This window comes from Syngnathus scovelli, chromosome 15 (assembly GCF_024217435.2).
Source record: "Syngnathus scovelli strain Florida chromosome 15, RoL_Ssco_1.2, whole genome shotgun sequence".
NCBI classification, from domain to species: Eukaryota; Metazoa; Chordata; class Actinopteri; order Syngnathiformes; family Syngnathidae; genus Syngnathus; species Syngnathus scovelli.
The window spans coordinates 1,275,502-1,295,647 of NC_090861.1; the positions used below are offsets into that span (position 1 = coordinate 1,275,502).

The 20,146-nt window shown below is 40.7% G+C and overlaps 1 protein-coding gene across 4 annotated transcripts in view; it reads left to right on the forward strand.

Moving 5' to 3' along the window:
• Positions 1-20,146, forward strand: part of cadm2a (cell adhesion molecule 2a) — a 151,974-nt gene that overhangs the window by 83,800 nt on the left and 48,028 nt on the right. The window lies entirely within an intron of this gene.

Genomic DNA, 20,146 nt, shown 5'->3' on the forward strand with positions numbered 1-20,146 from the left:
ATCAACTTTTGTAAGGCCCTATATAGCTCCCAGTGTCCAAATGGAGGAAGTCAATCATATTCTCCTCATTTCTCCCCCCCCCCCATGCATCTTCAAGAATCCATTTGCTAGCTGCCCTCGGCGCTTCCCTTGGTTACTGTTGGATAAAAATGAAAACCACAGCAGTTGCTGAGCCGATTCGTTCTTAATCTATCACACTTCTTTGAGTCCCTTTGCAATTTTAATTTCATTTTCTAAACTCTTCTGTAATGACAACAAACCTGAGCTCAAGTTTAATTTAATTACAATTCTGTATATGAAAAAAAACATCTGCCTATTATTTATTTGCACACAATTAGTGAACACTTATTGTGGAAATGTTACCATAAAGTACCTTCACTAGCTTATCAGGTGCATGTATGCAAATCTGGTTTCCAGTTGAACACCCTGAGGCAATCGAAGTCTACCAACAACAGCTGAAGGGAACGTATCAGACCGAGATTCCCAACTGCATCCCACACAAGCCACCAGAGGCAACATAAATAATGAATGATTTAACACTTGTTATTAAAATAAACACGCTTTTGCAAACAACAGTTGTGCAAATGCAGATTAGGGTTGATCTGAGCTGTATGTTTTTGCTTCGATCACATATTGGACGGAAGTGGCTGTACCGTAACCCCTTCACCCTTGGAAATAAGACAAATCAATACATGCAAAACTGAGCAAGATTATCGGAGTTGATCATCAAATTCTGCTGATGGATCCATTTCCCATCCTGTCCCCTCATATAGCAGATTCCTGCTTTGGCTAAACATAAATAAATAAAATCTCATGGTTGATAATGTCGCATCCTGCTGTTCGAGATGCAACCAGCTCCGTAAATCCAAGAGGTAACGGGCTCGCTCGATATTCCGTTGTGGCTTCTTTGATCAAATTATGCATTTGAGCTTAATGTTACTGCAAATCTACGTTTGACATTCAACACTGAGCTAAATTTGATTACAGTTGACTATTTCATTATCAGTTGAGCCAAAACAATTATATGATGATTTATGAGCACAGTGGCAAGTTTTCCCTACTCGGCCTCTGCGAGCCAGCCCGATGGCGAATTTAGTCCATCGCACTTATCTTGCCTAGACAGCACAACCTCCTATTTCTCAACCCAAAGTGGACCCAGTGGTTAACATCAGCTAAATTCATCGGATGAACTTTGACCCAACCTTTGAATATTTTTTCACAGGCACACACGCATAGAGGAATTTTGGACCTTCATATTAAAGTCTCTGCTTTTGGCTTCTGACAAAGCTCCTAGCAGTCTGCAATGCGCCATCTGATATGGTGGGGCTGGCCTATCTTCAGGCTCTCCATATGCAGTCTTATAATTGCAATAATTGTCCCCTCGTGTTTGCGTGGTGACAGCTGTTCGAATCCTTTTATTTTCTGGGTAGATTAGTTGCACAACTATGCAGTCAGTTTGAATACTTTTTTTTCATTTTAATCCTATAAGAAGTAGAGATACTCAAATAGGAGTTGATGATGACAATTTGGAAATATTGATCTTTTTTAACCATGAAAAAATATGGATATGGTGACTCATTGTCTGGCCATAAGCCCACCTACAATGACCCTCTCAGAACACTTGATTCAAGCTGTGCTTCTGCTAGGTGAAGCACATCTTCAAGAGAAGCATGCGGCAGCCCCCTTGATAACGGAATATATTGTTTTTTTTAGCTCAACAATGCCTTTTTGATGGAATTAAATCAACACAATGCACAGATTAAGCAAGCCAATAGAGGGAAATATAACGGCATGAGCAAACACTTGAGGGGCCGCTTGTAGCAAAAGGATGCTCTCGCTTCAGTGTCCTCTTGGGGAGATTGAGGAAATAATGGGCTTGAGATAAAATCAACCTTATCAGACTCTTCACTTACCGGAATGACTCCTTTATGCACTCATACTCACAAGGCACACACCCATGCCTCTATTTTTCTCTTTCATTTCAATTTTGCACTATTATAGCCCCTTTTGCGACGTTTCTTGTCGTGCTTTTTGCCTTAACCCGGTCAAATATAGACGCGGTACTGAACTCTAGCCAACCTTCCTGCAACCTCTTTTCATGCTTTCAGTCCTCTGCCAGGACACAGACATTCGGCAGACATGCCCTCAGTTTCTTCTGCCTCTTTTTAGTTAAGTCACTTTGAACAACAGAGTATATTTGGCTTACACAAATACACACGGGGAACTCTCTCTGGTAAAACATTATGCAAGCAAACTTTTGATCATGCGGAGTAAGACTTGCGACAGAAATAGCAAGAAGTCAACCATGCAAAAAAGTGAAACTCTACTCCCATTTTTGTTTTGATAGGAACTTTTAGTGAGGAGCCCACCATGGTGCAGGGAATCTGGTGTGCATTAATTTAGTATTACTCATCTGGGATAGACTTCTGTCCCAGCGCTGCAGGCCCTTCTGTTTAGCACTTTCTTAAGTGGTTACTACAGTCACGGTTTACTGCTTTAGCTCTGTGTAGAATCATATAGAATGAAAAAAAAAAGAACATCTGGCTGTGATATATGGGGCTGCCTTATTCCAGTATTTTGGCGCTTCACAGGGTAGATACAAAAGTCGACTTGTATTTGGTTGAATGAATACTGCAAACATATTGGTTGTATACACCAAATATTTGGGTGACTCAAGGGTCGACTTCTCGATTGGCAGCAATTTTTGTGGCTTCTCGACAATCCTGGATTGAAAATGGGGAAGGGGCTTAATCATCATGATTCAATTTTAAATGTATTAAAAATAAATAAAATAAATACATAATTAATAATAAATAAATATTCATTCATTAATAATTAACAATATTAAATTTTATCATTCATATGATTTATTCAGATTTTATTTTCTGTTTAAGCGATTATTAACAATAATGTTGGCAATTCATGATTTTCATTGGTAGGCTATGATGAATCGCTGTTTCTCATGCACGTACTTCCCATCTCCGAGGACCACAGGGCTTCTTCCTCTGCTCTTTGCTTCAGTAAATACCACAAATTGGCCTAATTTACATAGGTCATTGCACAAATATGCTGCCTGTAGGATTTACAGAGAAAACCTTCAAGTTTCATCTCTCTACCTTTGGCAGCACTTTGATTTCTCTTGAGATGTATCACAGTCGATTCTCAGTCTGGCATTGATTCATAAAGCATGCCACTGCATACCCCAAGAGCCTGCATATCCCTTCAGACACGCACGTGCACACACGGACGGACAAACTGTGCAAGCACATGAAAACCTCAGGTTATTGGCCAACGCAAAGCCAATGGAACAGTTGGCCTGCTCTACACAAGCACCAAGAAATACATGAAAAAGAGAGAGTGAAAATCTGTGCGCCAAGCTGCCAACCATTACACACAACAGCCTTTTTAGTTCCACAAGTGCTGGGAAGAAAAAAAAGTCATAAATTCAAGTCATATGGAAAGCAAACACAGCAGCCACTTTGATCTTACTTGAATTCATGCACAGTAGAAGTGTCCACAGCAAAATGACTTCTTTTACAAGCATTATCTTGGTTACTTCTCCGACTGACTCAAGACACACAATGATAAATTGACATACTTAGTGAAGAAATGCCTTTAATTAGGGATAAAGACTTTTGGAAATCTGCCTACTGTTGATTTGGAGTCGCACGTGGGCTCGGCAGTCGATAACAAATCTGCTGATTTGTGGTTTTATCAAATTAATAAATGCGGTTTTGTCACGCAAACAGTAGTTGGCGCTGTTTAACTTTATTTGCAGCAGCCAATCAGCAGGGATATGTTTGTGTACATGGTTGTTGCCATTAAAGCAACTTCAGAATCTGAGCATGACACCATGACAGACATTTAGTGTCTCTTGGAAGCTCTGAGGTTTGACTATTTTTACTCCTATTTAAAGCCCTTGTTTGCTTCCATTAAAATACATAATCCACATTTGTGAATTTTATCGACATTAAACCAAATGTCCCCCAAAATGTATCATGTTTGCAAATCCCATCAAACCACTGGCGGTTGATGTGTGTCGTCAGCAGCCATTTTCTTGTGCGGTGTTTAGATGATGCGATTAATATGATCTCTCAGGGGAAATTCGGTTTAGTTTACACTGCTGTAATTTTGTCAGTCAGAAAACCAAACTACTCACAAATGCAGGCCCTCAAAGTGCGTGACTGCTTCCAGTTGCAGTTTTTAGTTTGTCCACAGTGAGCAACTGATTGAAAAGCATCGAGATAAATCCGGTGCCGTTGGCAATCTAGCTTTTAGCTCACACACCCAAAACCTGCTGGAGTCACTTCATGTCTCTATCTCCCTTTACCAGGATATACTTTGCTTAAACCGAGCTACGTTGTTTCATGCAAGCTCAAATCCTGTTTCCCATTCTTATATGTTTCGAGTTATAAACCAAGGGATATACACACTACATTTCTCCTCTTGTTTATCTTCCCGAGAGGTCCCCATATGTCTCCCAGATGAGTAACAGGATATAATAGTATAACGTGTTTGGGTAGTAGGGGCGAATGTAAAATGAACTGGGATTGAGTGGGTGGGTGGGTGGGTGCTGCGGTCTGGGGGCTTTGCTTTGTTGCCGTTAACTATAGTCTGCAGAAAAACCGCAAAATTTGAACCCAACCTCTGTATTAGATCACTCGGGCTTGCTGGCACACAGTAATGAGAACCACACAGTCATGCTGCATGTGCACACAAAAACACACAGTCTCACAATAATTCATTCGCGATGTGTCGTTGGGAACAAAACATGCGTTGCATGTCAATATTAGGCAGACATTTTTAATGGACAGGTTTTAATGGTAATGTCTGCAGTGAGCAGTTGTATCCATCTGGCTTCACTTGATCCTTTAATGTGGTTTTGCCGCATGCTAATATCACGGTGGCAATTTGTCTCTTCTAGGAAGCTTTGTACAAAGAGTCGATGGTGGTTTCAGCTATTTTTTTTTCATGACAAAACCAAACATCCCCAAAATAGAATTCACAGCAAAAAAAAAGTTTTTCCACACTGTTCCGCCACAGGCTTTCCGATTTCTTTTGTACTGACCTCAGCTCAAACACAGAACTTCTATGAGTTTGACCCAAAGGGGCAGGGAATCTCATGGGGGGATTTACTGTAGACCAAGTGAGAGCCAATAAACACTCCAGTGTTGATGCAGAGTATTAGTAGTGGGAAGGCTTACTGAAAGGATGGGAGTAGGTGGAGTCAAGCTTATTAGTGTTCCTCCGGGTTTTGTGGTTATTCTCCATATCGCACGCCTAGGCGATAATATCACAATTTTACCTATTCAGTCAAATTGAAGTAGTTCTGCTTGGGGTTTAAGAAGATCCTCTGGTGGGTAAAGATCAAAGTATCATAAAATTGGCACTTTGGGGGAACCATTGAAGCCACTCCGATGTAGCGAAAGGATGGATGGCTGTTTGATAAGGTCGGCGCTGGGTTGAGGAGAAAGCGTTTAATGGTGGAGGGTCAGAAGCGATTAGAGGTTAAAGGATGAACCAAAGCTGAACAAATGCTGTTAAGTTCTATATAACTGCCTGAGTATGGGGCTTTTCTTTTGATTGGGATCTATCTGCAGTCTCTGCACTTAAAGTGAAAGTGTGAGCATTGATAACGTCTGTTGCGCTATTAGAGTCCACATGCTGAAGGTGAGCAAGTGAACTACAAAGGTTGTTGGGTCCATTTGGAAACGCTTGCGTGGACGACCTTGTCATTTTTTTTACTGTATGTTCTTTGCAATGTATCACTGACAATAATTCATATTGTTTACATATATCGAGAATAGAGGAGGGTCAAAGATGCATATAAATTCTCTTTGCTGTAAACATCCATAAAGTAGGGCACCGGAAGCTGTGATGTCATCAGGAGAGCAGGAGTGAAGGGGAAAACCAGTGAATCATGTTTGTTTATAGCAGCTTATTTAAAGATGGTCTACCTTATATATTTTTCTTCCAGTTAGGTTATGCAACAATAGTGTTAGGAGTCTTCAGCAGGATTTTGTAGAAAAGGTCCCATCATAATTATAATAAGGTTCCAAGTGTCAGTTCCTGTTTGCACCTACCTGGTTTAGTCATTAAAATCTGTTTTAATTGAATTTAATTTCAAATCCTTCAGCTATAAAAGGCATAGGAATTTGTAAGAATGCTTCCATGAAATATTGATGCTTACAGTTTTTTTCTCACAGAGGTTGCATTTCTGACACAAGCTCAAGTTGTGTAAATATGAGTGAATAGTACTGGATCATTTTTTTGACAAACCTGTGACAGCAACCTTGAAATGTGACCTTATCATCCAGTGTTAAATGAAGCATACTTGCCATCCAGTTATTGTACGAGTGAGGCATATTGTGTGAAGGAGAAAAGGAGAGCTAAAAAAAAAGACTATCCTGAAAATATTGACTCAAAAAAAAAGACTATCCTGAAAATATTGACCCACATACTGTGTACAATATACAGCACAATGCATTTGAAACGGCAAGCGTCCCTTTAGCTGCTTGCGTCACGCTCTGCCCCCCAGAAGGGATTGCAACCTTCAGCTTTGTCCTTCACAAACAAAAACTCATAATCTCACAATCGCCCTAAGGTCACTGGTAACAAAGTGATGAGTTTAGGTGCACTTGAGTGTATATAAAAAAAAAAAAAAAATATATATATATATATATATATATATATATATATATATATATATATATATATATATATTTTTTTTTTTTACATCTGTTCAAATGGTCTGGCATGAGAAATATCTTAATAATCCACAACCTTTTTTTTTTAAACCTCCTTTTCAGTCCATTTCTCATTTTCCAATTTCAATATGCTCTTCAGAAGTCATTTGTGGTTTTATACTTTTCTTCAGTGCACTTACCCGCGCTGAGAGGCTGGCTGTCAGCATGTGCATGCGTGTGTGCATCTGTGAACGTGCGTGTGCGACAAGAAAAAAAAAAAGGGCTGTCTGCAGCTGGGAGAATATGAAAAATGGACAAAGACAACTTCTTCTTTCCTGTCTTGTTTAGTTTTCCAGTTTCTCCACTGCCGTCCTCCCCACTGAGGGCCTGTCTGATTCTGTCTGACATCGCGGTCGTGAGTGTGTGTATGTGTGTCCAGTATATGTGTGATCACGCATGTACCTGCGGCATTTACACGTTTTCCGTCTTAGCTATCACGATACCGCTGAGGTGAGAGCCAAGTGTAATGATGTTGCTGCAAGTGGCCAGCTGGCTGTTGGCTGTCTTGGTGTTTCTCGTGTCAACACATTTGCACCCAGGGGAGCGTCAGACATCCCAGAGTCCTTTATGCTATCTTCTGGGCCATTTTGAACCTTTTTACAGACATTTTATGGGTCACTTAGTCCTTGGTGTCTTTTTTCTTAATGCATAGAGGGAGGCTGGGTGATCATTTATTTTCCCATATCATTCAGTCACAATTACCATTGGTTAAAAATTGCCCCTTTTAACATATCTGCAGCTTCACATGTATTGCAAACGGGCACGTGCTTGATTTACCTGAAATTTATCGCAATGAGTAATCCCGATCACATAATAATAATATCATGTCTTGGTTAGCCTTGGTCTCGCTCTCCCGCCATCTCCTTGTCTGCTTCTATGTGTCTGGTCAATGCCAATTACAGCACCTCTTACCCAAGTGTTGACTGATCTCCTTTGGGCATGTGTCATCTCCCGTCGTTTTCGCTTCTTTCCTTTTGTCAACTTTAGGCCCACCAACACCTTCTTTGCCTCTGTCATTTTCTCACTTCTTCATTTCAGTGTGTAAGATCTGCGGGAGGTCTTTGTCCCCATATCCACTGGAGCAGTTCAAGCTCTCTTGCGTTTACAAGAATCGAAGTGTTTTCAAGATGATATTAAAAGCAGTTTTTCCAACTGATTTCCAACCAATACGATGTTGGGAATACATTGATATAATTTAAATGATCAAAGATTTCGAGGTTGTAATTGTAGGTTAGTCCAAATGATACACTCAACGTCGATTTTGACACGATAGTGTTTCTCCGTAGTTCGGCCGTCACTTGCGAGAAAAGAAAATGGCAACTCTGCCAAACCAAGTGTGTAATTTCACACTTGATTGGCACACTCGAGAGACCCAACTATTTGTACACAAGCAATTAAAAAGTTCGTTTTCCATAATATGTCCTCTTGAAGATTTTCTTTCCACTCACTCAGCGTTTCTTGCCGGTGCCTAGCTAAGCAGCATTGTTTTTCTGGATGGGAATGATTCTCTGCCGCCTTGATTTTAAATGCTATCGAATTAGTAGATGAGCTATGATATTTTAGGCCAATGTTTCCCAAACTATACTGAGCCAAGGCACATATTTGACATTGGAAGGAAAACAAACTCATGGCACAAGACCAAACAGACATATGTTCATTTGGATAGGTGAAATTGGAAAGAGGAATTAGATAATTCCCCTTTGCTCTCACAACACACTTGGTCTCCCAAGACATGAGTTGGAAATGTAATAATTGTGATTAAATTTGACTTTGAAATGTCAGATTATTTTCACGGAAAGCAATCGTCTAGTTTTGAGACTGAAGTCGCCTCCTGTGTGCATTTCACTATCCTAGCAGGTGTGCTGCAACATATAAATCACCACAAGCACACACTTGGCTGATGGAGCATTTTAGTGCATTCGCTCCAGCGCCTTTGGTTTGTACACGGCGGAGTGATGCAGCGTAGCAAGGAACTCGGGTCAGAGCTCCACCAAAATACATTCCTACAATACATATTGCGTGCAAAATCGGCACTGCCGATGAAAGCATCTGGGCAGAGGGGAAAGACATCAGTCAAAATGACACTTAAAAGCCTTGTCGACGGAGATGCTCGGCCAAAGTGGAGTCCAAGTCCCTCCGTTCGCTCCTGCTACTTGCACATCTATTTTAATCTTACCTCTCGCTGTGATTCTTGCCTGACCAGCACGTGATCAATACGGGCAGGCGGCCATGTAATTATGATAGATTGGATTTCTCTGAGCATGAAACCGGTGACACGGGGCAGGGGGATTTTGTGACACGTTTAGTGAGATGTTAAGATTTCTCGCAACCAGACAGGCTTGCTGTGTGTTCTTGCTTCCAGGCGGAAGTCTGGATCACCCGTGCGCAGCAGACTAGATTAGACTAGCTTCAAAATACACCAACAGTTTTATTTATTTTCTACAATAAGCATTTTGTCCCGCTATAATGAAATGCATGTTTTCCAAAAAGCAATTGGCTTTAATTGAACATCCTCCTAAATTCTCATTTTTTTGTTTTTAGCACCAAGCAGTGAAAGCAGCTCATGTTAACACTGTTTTTGTTTTGTGCAAGTTTGATAATGAAACCAACAAAGAAAATATTTTCTGTAGCGGGAAAGCAAACATGGCTGAATAAGTCAAGCAAAGCGTTTGCCAATCAACACAGTTGCGCTTGCGAAAACATGCAGATTATTTCATCTGTTTGAGTGGACTCCAGCAGGCACATTTGATGCTGCGTTGGCACCGTGCGCATCTACCCTGCGAATAACAAGCAAGTCACTGGTGTATAAGAATTGCAAATCAAATTTTATGTCACTCACAAGCTCCCAAACGCAAACAAGGCGTGGTGCACTACTCCAATGTGGCTTTCTAAACTCTCCTCATTTTATTGTCTTTGTTAATATCTCCAGTCCCCAAACACACACCGGCAGTAAAGAGCCCACACATTTGAATGGAACTGAACATTTTCCAGACCATCACTGAATTCTTGATTCGCTCCTATAAGACACATTTTTATATATATTACCGTTGTGCTTCAACATAGGAAAATAGAAAACAACACTTAAATGATGAGTCCATTCAAATGTATGACACAAAGAAGACTCATTTTTTTAATATATATTTTTGCTCGAATTTATCGTTGAGTCTTTCTTTATACGGATTGCAAGGGCCTGCCAGAAAATGGAGGTTGACCTCGACACCCCGCTAAGAAGGTGGAGGGTGCGACTCTCTGTTCTCCCGTCTGACTGCATGGCTGACTCCCTCGCCGCGAGAGTCTGCCACGTGTCAGCTAGCCTAATTACAACGGCTCCGCTTCTCCGAGATGAGCGACGGACTCTGTTCTCAACATCCATCATCTCATCCCTCTCATTTACATTCTGTGTACAGTACTTGTAAATTCCCACTTTGTTTTGCCCGCTCACTAAAAAGGCCTAAAATTCATTGGGAAAAGAAAAAAAAAAAAGTACAGCCCGCTGTTTGACTCATTTGTTTTCCTAATTACCTGCTGTGTGCAAAATTCAAGATTGCATCACTGTTGAGAGCCCGGCTGCTGAGCCTTTGTTGCGCAAGGCTTTTGTTTAGTTTCCTGATTATTTATTAGCTACACTGTATGCGTTTGGGCACACATTGCATGAAAGTATGTGCGCTGTTTTTTATTATTTTTTTAACTCTGTGATTCATTTACTGAGTCAGTGACAGGGACTAAATCTCAGCAGCAAATGAGATATGCAACGGATCAAATCAGTCACATGTTCAGTCAGGCACCATTAAAAATCCCACAAAAGATGATTTACAAGGTGAGGAGTTCTCTGGCTCGCTCTTCCCTCTGCTACTCATTTGATATCATACCTATGCTTCTAATTTTCTGTCTCTGTGATCCACACACCATGACCTGATGGCCACATGGCAGGAAGCAGCAGCCTAGTTGAGGGCCACTGCCCCTCCATGTAATTGCACATTTTAATAGGGATCAACAGTGAGAAGGCTTTCAACTGGCTGCTCTCTTTTGGCATGCCAGTAAATCCATTTTGAATTAAACCCCCAGTGATGCATATTTGTTTAAATAAATCGCAATGGCGGTGAAAATTAGGTCTAATTATCATGCAATTTTATGGTTGAATCAATCAGCTTCTTTAGTTAGTGTCTTTTCCCCCCCTTTGGATGTGTCATAAATACGAATCTGAAAAATAACAAGATGCTTCCAGCCAAATTAGTTATTAGTATCTATTTATTCCCATCCTTCTGTCATTTCCTCACTTTTTTTTTGCATAATAAAGCTGTCAACAGGAAGGAATGGGTGAAGAAATGGAAATAACAAATACAGCTTGAAGAAAACCTTTTACCATAATTATGCAATTACGGGCACATAGTTTTATAAATACTTTGGAGATGAAACCAAAAACATTTTATATTAATACCAGTAAGTAGAGAAAATTCAAGTGTCCCCCCCCCCCCCTCGCCATCAGAACCAACAATAAGCATGTTCCGCTTTTTAATAATTCATATTATCGCCGATTGTCTAATGCGTGAAATGAGAAGGATCAGTGTGTTAATTGATTGAGGAGTCGTTCATTTACATGATAATGTGCTAGAGAAAAATACAGCCCCCTGTGACAGATGATGGATGATGATAAGCAAGTCAATTGGCGGGTAATTGCTGGTGAAGGCTTCACAGTCTGTAAGAGATTTGCAAGATTTGCAACACATGGACGCCCTCGGCAGTTCAAGTCAGGTGACATGAGAGAAACCTCTGCATTCAAATGGGACTTGGGCAAAAAAAAAGTCTTAGCGCTGAAAGATTCGGACTAAAAGTAATATTAGTTTGCCAATTGTGCAAATCTGTTTGGATTCATGGTAGTTGGTGTGCAATGCTTGGCTGCGACCAAGGGTGGTCCGTCGAGTTGCGATTCATGGGTTCCTTTTTCGATTTATGCCTTCACTTAATATAGCAAAACAATTTACAGTGCTACACTTTTTGGCTTGTCTCCGCATTGTTAAGCAGCAACCCTGTTGGGCGCTCACGAGATATTTCCGATGAATGCTAGGACGGTGAATAGGCGCATTAATCACTGGACAACCTCGCCAGCACCGCTTTATCATATCTTCTCCACACAAACTATGTAGCAGGCGGCTTTGGCCACACGCATGGATGGAAGTCTCCGCCATGCAGAAGCAATCATTCCAGCCCAGGCAATGCGATCCCTGATGAGCTGCATCAATAGCAATCATAAAATTTGCCACAACGGTGATGGATTTTTCTGCCATTCTGCCCTCATTACAGGCCGGTCTGATGGCTTGGCTCAAATCATCGGTACCCAAACTGATCATCGCAATACGTTATGTTTACTAGTAAACATTCAAAATCATCTTCAATTTGTTAAATGGTGTGCTGCAGTATGTACGATATCTAAATTCTGCCTAAATATGGCAACCAAACGGAATTAGCTGCGAAATAGGCATTAGGTTTTTTTTGTTTTTGTTTTTAATGGATGTCCTGCTGCCAACGGATGATGAAAAAGCTATTCTACCATCAAGGCAAATTTTCCAAAAGTAGGCAGTTAAGCACCTCTGATTAACAAGTGCAGCGGCGTGATAACGTGTTTTCCACCTTGCTGATTTTGTTTTTTTTCTATCTTTGTCCCGCTTACATGTTTCCCGAGCAAATTTTAATACGAGTCAAAAATGCACAAGTAAACACAAAAGGCAATTTTTAAATGAAGGTTTTTATTATTAAAGAAGGAAGCAGGGGGGTCATATCTCTCACTGTGTGAAAAAATGATAGGCCTAGAAACCTAATAACTGGCTGGGCCCCCCTCAGCAGCCATAACTGAAATCAAGCATTTTCTATAACTGGCAAGGAGTCATTCACATCTCTGTGGAGAAATTTTGGCTCACTCTTTCTTGCAGAATTGCTTTGATTTAGCAACACTGGAGGCTTTTTGAGCTTGAGCGGCATTTTAAAGGTTATGCTACAGCATTTCAATCACATTCATGTCTGGACTTCAACTAAGCCACTCCAAGCTTTCATTTTGCTCGCAAGTGTTATATTATCTGTCTGCATTTGTTGATGCACTGTTTGTGTTCAAATGCCACATGCTTAATTGTATAACACCGCAAAATAAATGCTAATGGCATTGTATGTAGTCGTTTTGAATAGGCAACGTCTTTTTTTGTAGCTACTCGGTTGACTATGAAATTGGGCGTGGCATTTGTGCACCACGAGCAGAACTTGCTATCTATAGGCCGTAATTTGATCCTGAGAGAACCCAGCAGGTTGCTTTTTTTTCCCCCCCATATACGTGTTGGCTTTCTTTCCTTTAGCTTTCTTCTTCAAAGTGTACAGTATATGCCATGTGCTCTACATGCAGCACCTCTCTCGGTATCCATTCCCAATGAATCCCCGCTACTTGTGCTTTGCGCGAGTTAGCCGCCTTTGAATCGAACACCGAGCCATTAGAGGTTTGCCCCTCATTCATAAGACGTGAATCCTTTTATGCCAAAGGTGTTGACATGAAAGAGCGAGTTTATTTAGTTGGCCGTTTCAGACGGCCGCGTTGTTTCCAAGGGAACGGCTATGATGAGCGTTGTTTTGCCGCCGCGGCCGTTGAATTGGAGGGCATTACTCGTCGTTATGGTCTGAAATTGGCTGGGATATAACAGGATAACATCTAATCTCTTCAATTAGACCCAGTGGGGGGCTTCCCACTGTGTATGTGTGTGTATATTAGCTTTCATCATTTTTATGTGTTTGTGTGTGAAAGAATATATGCTTCAGACAGCACTTATTTATATCGTGAGAATATTTATATATTTATATGAATACAATATTTATATCTATCTTCATGTATCTTCCACTAATTATGAAGCACGGCGGCGCCGAATGAATATCAAAAGACTTTTGTTCCATCTTCTATAGAGTTCTTTAATCATGAATCACCCTTTCCGACCATGAATGTATTTTTTTGCATGCACCGTAATGGCCATGGAGGTACATATTCAATACTCTTTATGTTAGCATACATAATGCATAACTATCTAGACTCAGCCCTCCTCAAAGTGTTGCACTTCAACTGATTTCCTCTCTCATTTGTCCTTTTCTGCCCATTCCATCTGTCCCCGAGGCTCAAAATTGTGTTCCACTCATCTCTCGTGAGGCGTTATTCTCACTTTGTCACTCGGGCGCTCTCATCGCTTTAGTACGAGTAAAAATGCTACTCTAACCGAGCAATTGAGGGGACCGTATATCAACTCAGACTTGCAGCCTGCTTCCATATTAGAGTCTGTCTCTTGCAAAGATTCTTATTGTGTTTATTTGGCCTGGGAATTGGCCAATGATGTGTTTAATGCTCTAAAAGTAGGCCCTTACAATACACTGCTCTTTTTATGCCTCCAGATACCTTAGCAGTAAGGTGATATGCTGCCAGAATACAAAGCAGGCTTTCTTTTTTGGGTCAAGTTCGAATGTCATGACGACACCTCCTGAGACAACCACCGGGGATAGTCTTTGGCTCAAGTGTACTCCAGAGTAGCTGAGGCTTTGCGTCATGGACATTTGTGCTAGCCCACTGTGGAAATTGAATTTTTTTCAGCTCAGTTTTGGCAGCATTGTAAACAATTTATTTTCAATATGAATTGAATTGTTTGTTGAATCATGACACACCTGAGATAGTCACAACAATAGATAGATTTTTTGTATTTATTTTATAAATAATAATAAAAAATACCCTTTAACACGTGGACAGTATTAGGCAGATACTGTACACTTTGTGTGCGCGTGTGTGTACATGTGTGTGTGTGCTCACTCACATCCACTTGCTCTCTTAGCTACTCTCCAAATCAATACTTCACATTCTCCAGGGCTTCCTTGGCCTGTTATTGAAACAGTTATGAATTCTAAAAACTCAGCTCACTGACTCTGTGACCCTGAAAAATGCCCGGTGAAAAGAGATGGCGTACGAAGCCCCCCGCCTCCCGCAACCTTTGTAAACAAATGCGGAATGACTGTTCAGAAAAAAAATAAAAATCAAAATAAAAGTGATGCCTTTCAGTGCTTTTAATATTTGATTCTGTTAGATGACCTCAATTCCCAAAAGGTCCACGAAAGAAAAGTCTCATTTCAAAATGAGATGTGCAGGATAGACGATAAAAATAAACTTTGCAATGCATTCAGATGGCCTTCATTTAAAGATAGTGCTCTTAAAGTTACTTAATATTTAATCACAAGTTTCCAGCCTGTTATTTGCATTGCATGAAATAAATACCCAATGTCAAAGGGAAAAAAAACAATTAATCGATGGAATAATCGATTCCAATAAGATTAGCTTTAGTCTTCATTTAAAATGATCTATCATTAGTTCAATAATAATTTTATGTATCAAAAGTGGTATAAGTTACTTGGTATCGATGAGTTGAGTACTGTATAAAAAGTGCTTGTGCATCACCCACAGGCCAGACGACACTGTGGCTGTGGCAGCAATGGTCAGAGGCTTACATATGAGTAAATTCTAGTTTCACCGTGTGCTGCAGCAAGACGGAGTTTAGTTTATGGTGAACTGACAGAATCACAATCATCCCTGCCAAGTAAGTCATTATTATGCCTCTTCACCTTTGCTTTAGATGGAATAAAGAAGTCATGCATTTCACAAGCAGATCATTAAACATACTGTTTGCAGGCAGCCGCCTTGTGTTGCTGTGTGATCATCAAATATACTGTGCCTACATTCCGTGTGCGTTGGAGTGTGTTTGTCTTTACTCATAAATGTGTGTGCGTGTGTTGTGCACACACTTGCCTAGCGCGGCTCGCTAGTTTGCCAGATAAGAGAAGCAGTGGGAAGCCTATGAAAACTTAATGTTAAGCTTCACATTTAAAAGGAAGTGCATTAGGAAGCAGCGCAGTCTCCTCACAGCATCCCTCCTCCCCAGCTCGGAGTCCCCCCCCCCCTCCTCCGTCAGATCCCACACAAAACCACTGACCCCCAACTAGCCACTTATACTCGGTCCCTCACCACCCGCCAACATCTTACAGTCATACGATTCAGCCCCGAATGAATGAATAACAATATTTTGTGGGGGATTTTCTCTGCTCGGGTTATCATATGCAATGCGGGTGAAGAGAAATGGACTATTTTGAAGAGATGTGGAATCAACTATAGCTTGACAATCTTCTGTACAGTTTTTTCATAGAAAAACAAATCAGCAGATGGTTATTTGAAATCTAAAAATGTTATGAATGAAAAGAAATTTAAAATATGCGTTGAACTATACGTGAATATAATTGTACCTGGTCATGTGACCTTTTCCACTAGAAATAGAATATGAAATTGGATCATCACACGTTCCTCAATACCCCCTTCCCGTTTCCCAACACTGGTAATTGTACCATACAGAACAAATTCAAAATGTAGGCCTTCCTTTCATGGACTATGCTCGGGAAATTGGTTAAAAACTTAATCTGGCTAACACAGTAAAGAAAACACAGCTTTTGAAAAGAATTAATAATGCATAAGGCCACCTTACTGCACTAAAGAAGAGAAGAGTTGACATGGTCACACAGTGAATATTTCTTGTACTTTAGAGGCTGGAAACACATTCTGCATAATAGAATAATGGATCCTATTATTTGGTTTCAATTTTCCTCCAAGCGTCGCACTGAACTTTCATTTCTATGATAGGAACTAATGGAACGAAAAGTAATAGATTCAGAATGTCAAACTGACCTGTAATAACCGTACAGGCAATGTTTGAGTGCCATTTTAATTCTTTTAGTATAAAAGTATTAAAAAAAAAACAAGTTGACCACTGTTAACATTACCAATGCAATTTGCTAAATTCAATGATAAACTAGATAATAACTAGATTAAAAAATATATATTTAAAGAAAGTCAAGTGTGACCAACATGTGCCTTTTGCCACCAGATTGACTCCAATTCTGAATTGTAAAACCTCAGAAGCATTCCCTTACACAATCCAGTTTTGTCAGGATAATTAGCTACTGAAGTTGTCTTGTTCAATATAAAAGCTAAAGAAGAGCTAATGAAGTCCGAACAAACTAGCCATTAGAAGCCTGTGTAATTAATTAGGTACCCAATCTATTTAAATTGGTGGCATGTTGGCTGGCGTAAGATGTTTCAGAGCACCTTGATGGAGGCTGTTTTGAAGCTTTGAGAGTTTCTCCATCACTCACGCAGACGCAAACCATTACAAGCTGGCACGCGCTCATCACTGCCTTCGTCCTGCATCTCAGCCTCTCGTTCGCACGCCGTCGCCGTGCTTCATTAGACAACAAAAACTCGTTGGAGGCATGTCACAAAGCTAATTTGCGACACGTGGCTACTAGCTCTTTGAAACCGTATCACACATAGTGTCGGGGCCGCCAATGAGTCAAGCTGGGAGGAAAACAGCTCGCTACTTAGATCCCATTAGCTGCTTTTTGCGCCACTTTGGATCATCCGTTTATTTGCTTTTTGAGAAACATTGTTTAAGAGGAGCGCTTGCGGAAATGCCATCCTCCGATTTCCATCCAAGTCATCTTGATTATAGTCACGGTCATTTATTCGAGTGTAACAGCAGCTTTTAATTGTTTGATTGCTAAAACCGGTTCCTCTTTCTTCTCCTAATTGCTATTTTGCTGCTGATTTAAACCTCATTTGCTTTAACCACACTCGCCATTTGTTAAATATTACATTTGTTGCCAGGCATCATGGGCAGAACTGCAATGGAGTCAACAGGGGGAAAATCATTCAGCATCTGTAGCGCTGGGCAACATCTCTTCTTCCTTTGGATCTCCCCATCCGTAACCTTTTGACCTTCACTGCTTCCGCTACTTTATTGTGCCATACCTCTCTGTTGTGAGTGAGTAACAGCGGGTGTCCCAGGCATAGTAAATAAAACATCCTTCCTTTATTGGTGAAATACTGAAAAGGTGCATGTCTTGCCAGAGGGCCCGAGGGGTGATGATTACAGAAATAGACTGGGCACGCTGTTTGTGTATGTGCACTCAAGAAATGGCACTCAAAGATGTGCACGATAGGATGGAAAAGAAAATGAAATCAGCGTATATGTATTTGGTATTGATCATGTAAAACTATAGAACCCTACTGAGAGAATTACTGTTCTTGGATTGACTGAAGCAAAAAGTAATTCAGTCCCAAAATAGTCCAATGCTCTTGGTGTCATTCACAGCATGTCTTAGTGCTCTATATTATCTCTTGCTGCCATTTCAAATCCCTCTCTCCCCTTTTCTCTACAGTAAAAAAAAAAAAAAATATCCCCTACAGCTTCCACCCCTCGTATTATCTGATCTCCCACTCACCTCCACACCTGTCCATCTCCCAGTCACATCCCCCTCTGGATACCCAGATCAGCCAACTCCTGCCTTTGTTCCCCTCCACAGTGTCTCACTCGTCTCACTTTTCCAGCTCCCTGTCTCCCAGATTGTGACCCCGCCTGTCCCCTGCTTCCTGTCTACCTGTCCCCTGATTTGATTTGTTTACTTCAGCTTGACTGACCACCTCCCACTCCTGTGCATATTTTAGTTGTGCATACACAATGTAGTTTGACTCTGAGTTCTGACTGTTTTGTCACTTCTTTGTCTGAATGTGTAATTTAGGCAAGCACCTCCTACGCATCGCCCCAGGACTACATACACTAATTACTGCTGTTAACACTGACACCAAAGGACAGTTAGGTGCAAAACCCACATTAGATTCCTTGGCCATCTATTCTAGCAGCCTCCTCTTATAGATTTTTTAATATTTTTGCAGGGATGTGCAATGCATCACTCCGATAAAACACGATTCAATATGCATCTCGATAAGTGGGGTTTGATTTTAAAGTGGAACGATTCAATTCAGTGGGATGAATGACTTTTTTGTTATTCTTTTAAACGTATAACCTTGTCAGTACTGTAAATGTGGCATTTCTTTCAAAGATATATTTTTTTCCAATATAAGACGATTCTATCTCCCTCCACTTTGAAGGGGAATAATTCGATTTGATACGCCCACATCTTTTAATCAATGGATTTTTGCAGTTCAGATGGTTTGTTACAAATCTAGTATTAATAGTAAAGGTGACACAATAATAATCTAAATCCCTTATAATTAGTTATAGGAGTCATATTTTGAGTTTCAGTGACATAAACTGCTGTTGTCAGCACGGACTATAAGGGTAGCTAATAACGCTCGATGTGATGTTGCAGGACAGAGGTCGTGGTCCACAGTCAAAATGGAAGTCATTAAAGCTTTTATCCATTAGTAGGAGTCGACTGGCATGAATTAGCAAACAGCTGCAAGCTGGAGACAATCAAGGCCTGTCAAGAGCCAAACTGAACTGGTCATTTCTTGGACTTGCCCGTTTTTAATTCCTTTTGCTTTTCCTTCGCTCTTTCGTCAATGTGGAGCACCACTGAATAAATGTTTCCTAATTGTGGCACTCGTGAGACGTTAAAGCGATGCCTCTTTGTAAAGCATCCCCAAGTTCAGGAGATCTTGGAGGGAACATGATTTGATTACAGATTTCACATGCCATACTTGTTTGTTATGCAAAGACTGACAGGCTGATTTGTGTTTGCATGATATAGCATGTGTTGAACAGCTGACACGCACGGAGCCCGCAATAGTCATTATGGAATTGATTACAAAGAGATTTAGAACAAAGCCAATTGCTATCTGATTCAGATTAGCTTTTAATTCAATTTGTATTTGGAGTAAATTTGTCAAATTGTATGAATTTGACATTTTCTGAAACACTTCAATAATTTCCATTTGATGATTATTTTTAGCTTGTTCATAGGGTGCCTTTTTCTTCACGAGTAACGGTGTGTAAAATGATGGCTGATGCTATGTATGCACTTAGCCTTGAAGAGGACCTCCAGTCATCCTTGGTCCGACCAAGTTGAAGTGGCAGCAGAGGCACTTTAGCAAAGTTTAGATAAAAACGCTCAACTGCCACTTTAAAGTAAAGTACTATGCTATGGCAATAGCCAATTGTTGGGTTTTTTTTTTTTTTTGGTTCTTGACAAGTACTGACATAAGTGTGGCGAGTGTAGGCTGGAAGTGGCTGTGATGAAGAACACGGCGATCCCATCACAAAACTGTCCAAGGCCGCTTAGCCTTTCCATCGTCCCGAGAGAGTGGAGGAAATGACATTATCTGCTCAGCGCCACTCTTCCTCACCAGTAGCAGAATAGAAGTGCAGCCACTGCCAAAGATGTTGCTGATGCCAGTTACAGTCAATGCAGACAGAATTGCTTTGGAATGCGACTTTTTAAGAATTGATTACATTTCCCGCTCACGCGCTGACAAGTTTACTTTTCTTCTTCACTGATGCGAGCTTTCACCCTCTTAGATCAATGTGTGTATGCAAATGCACAGTGTCCAT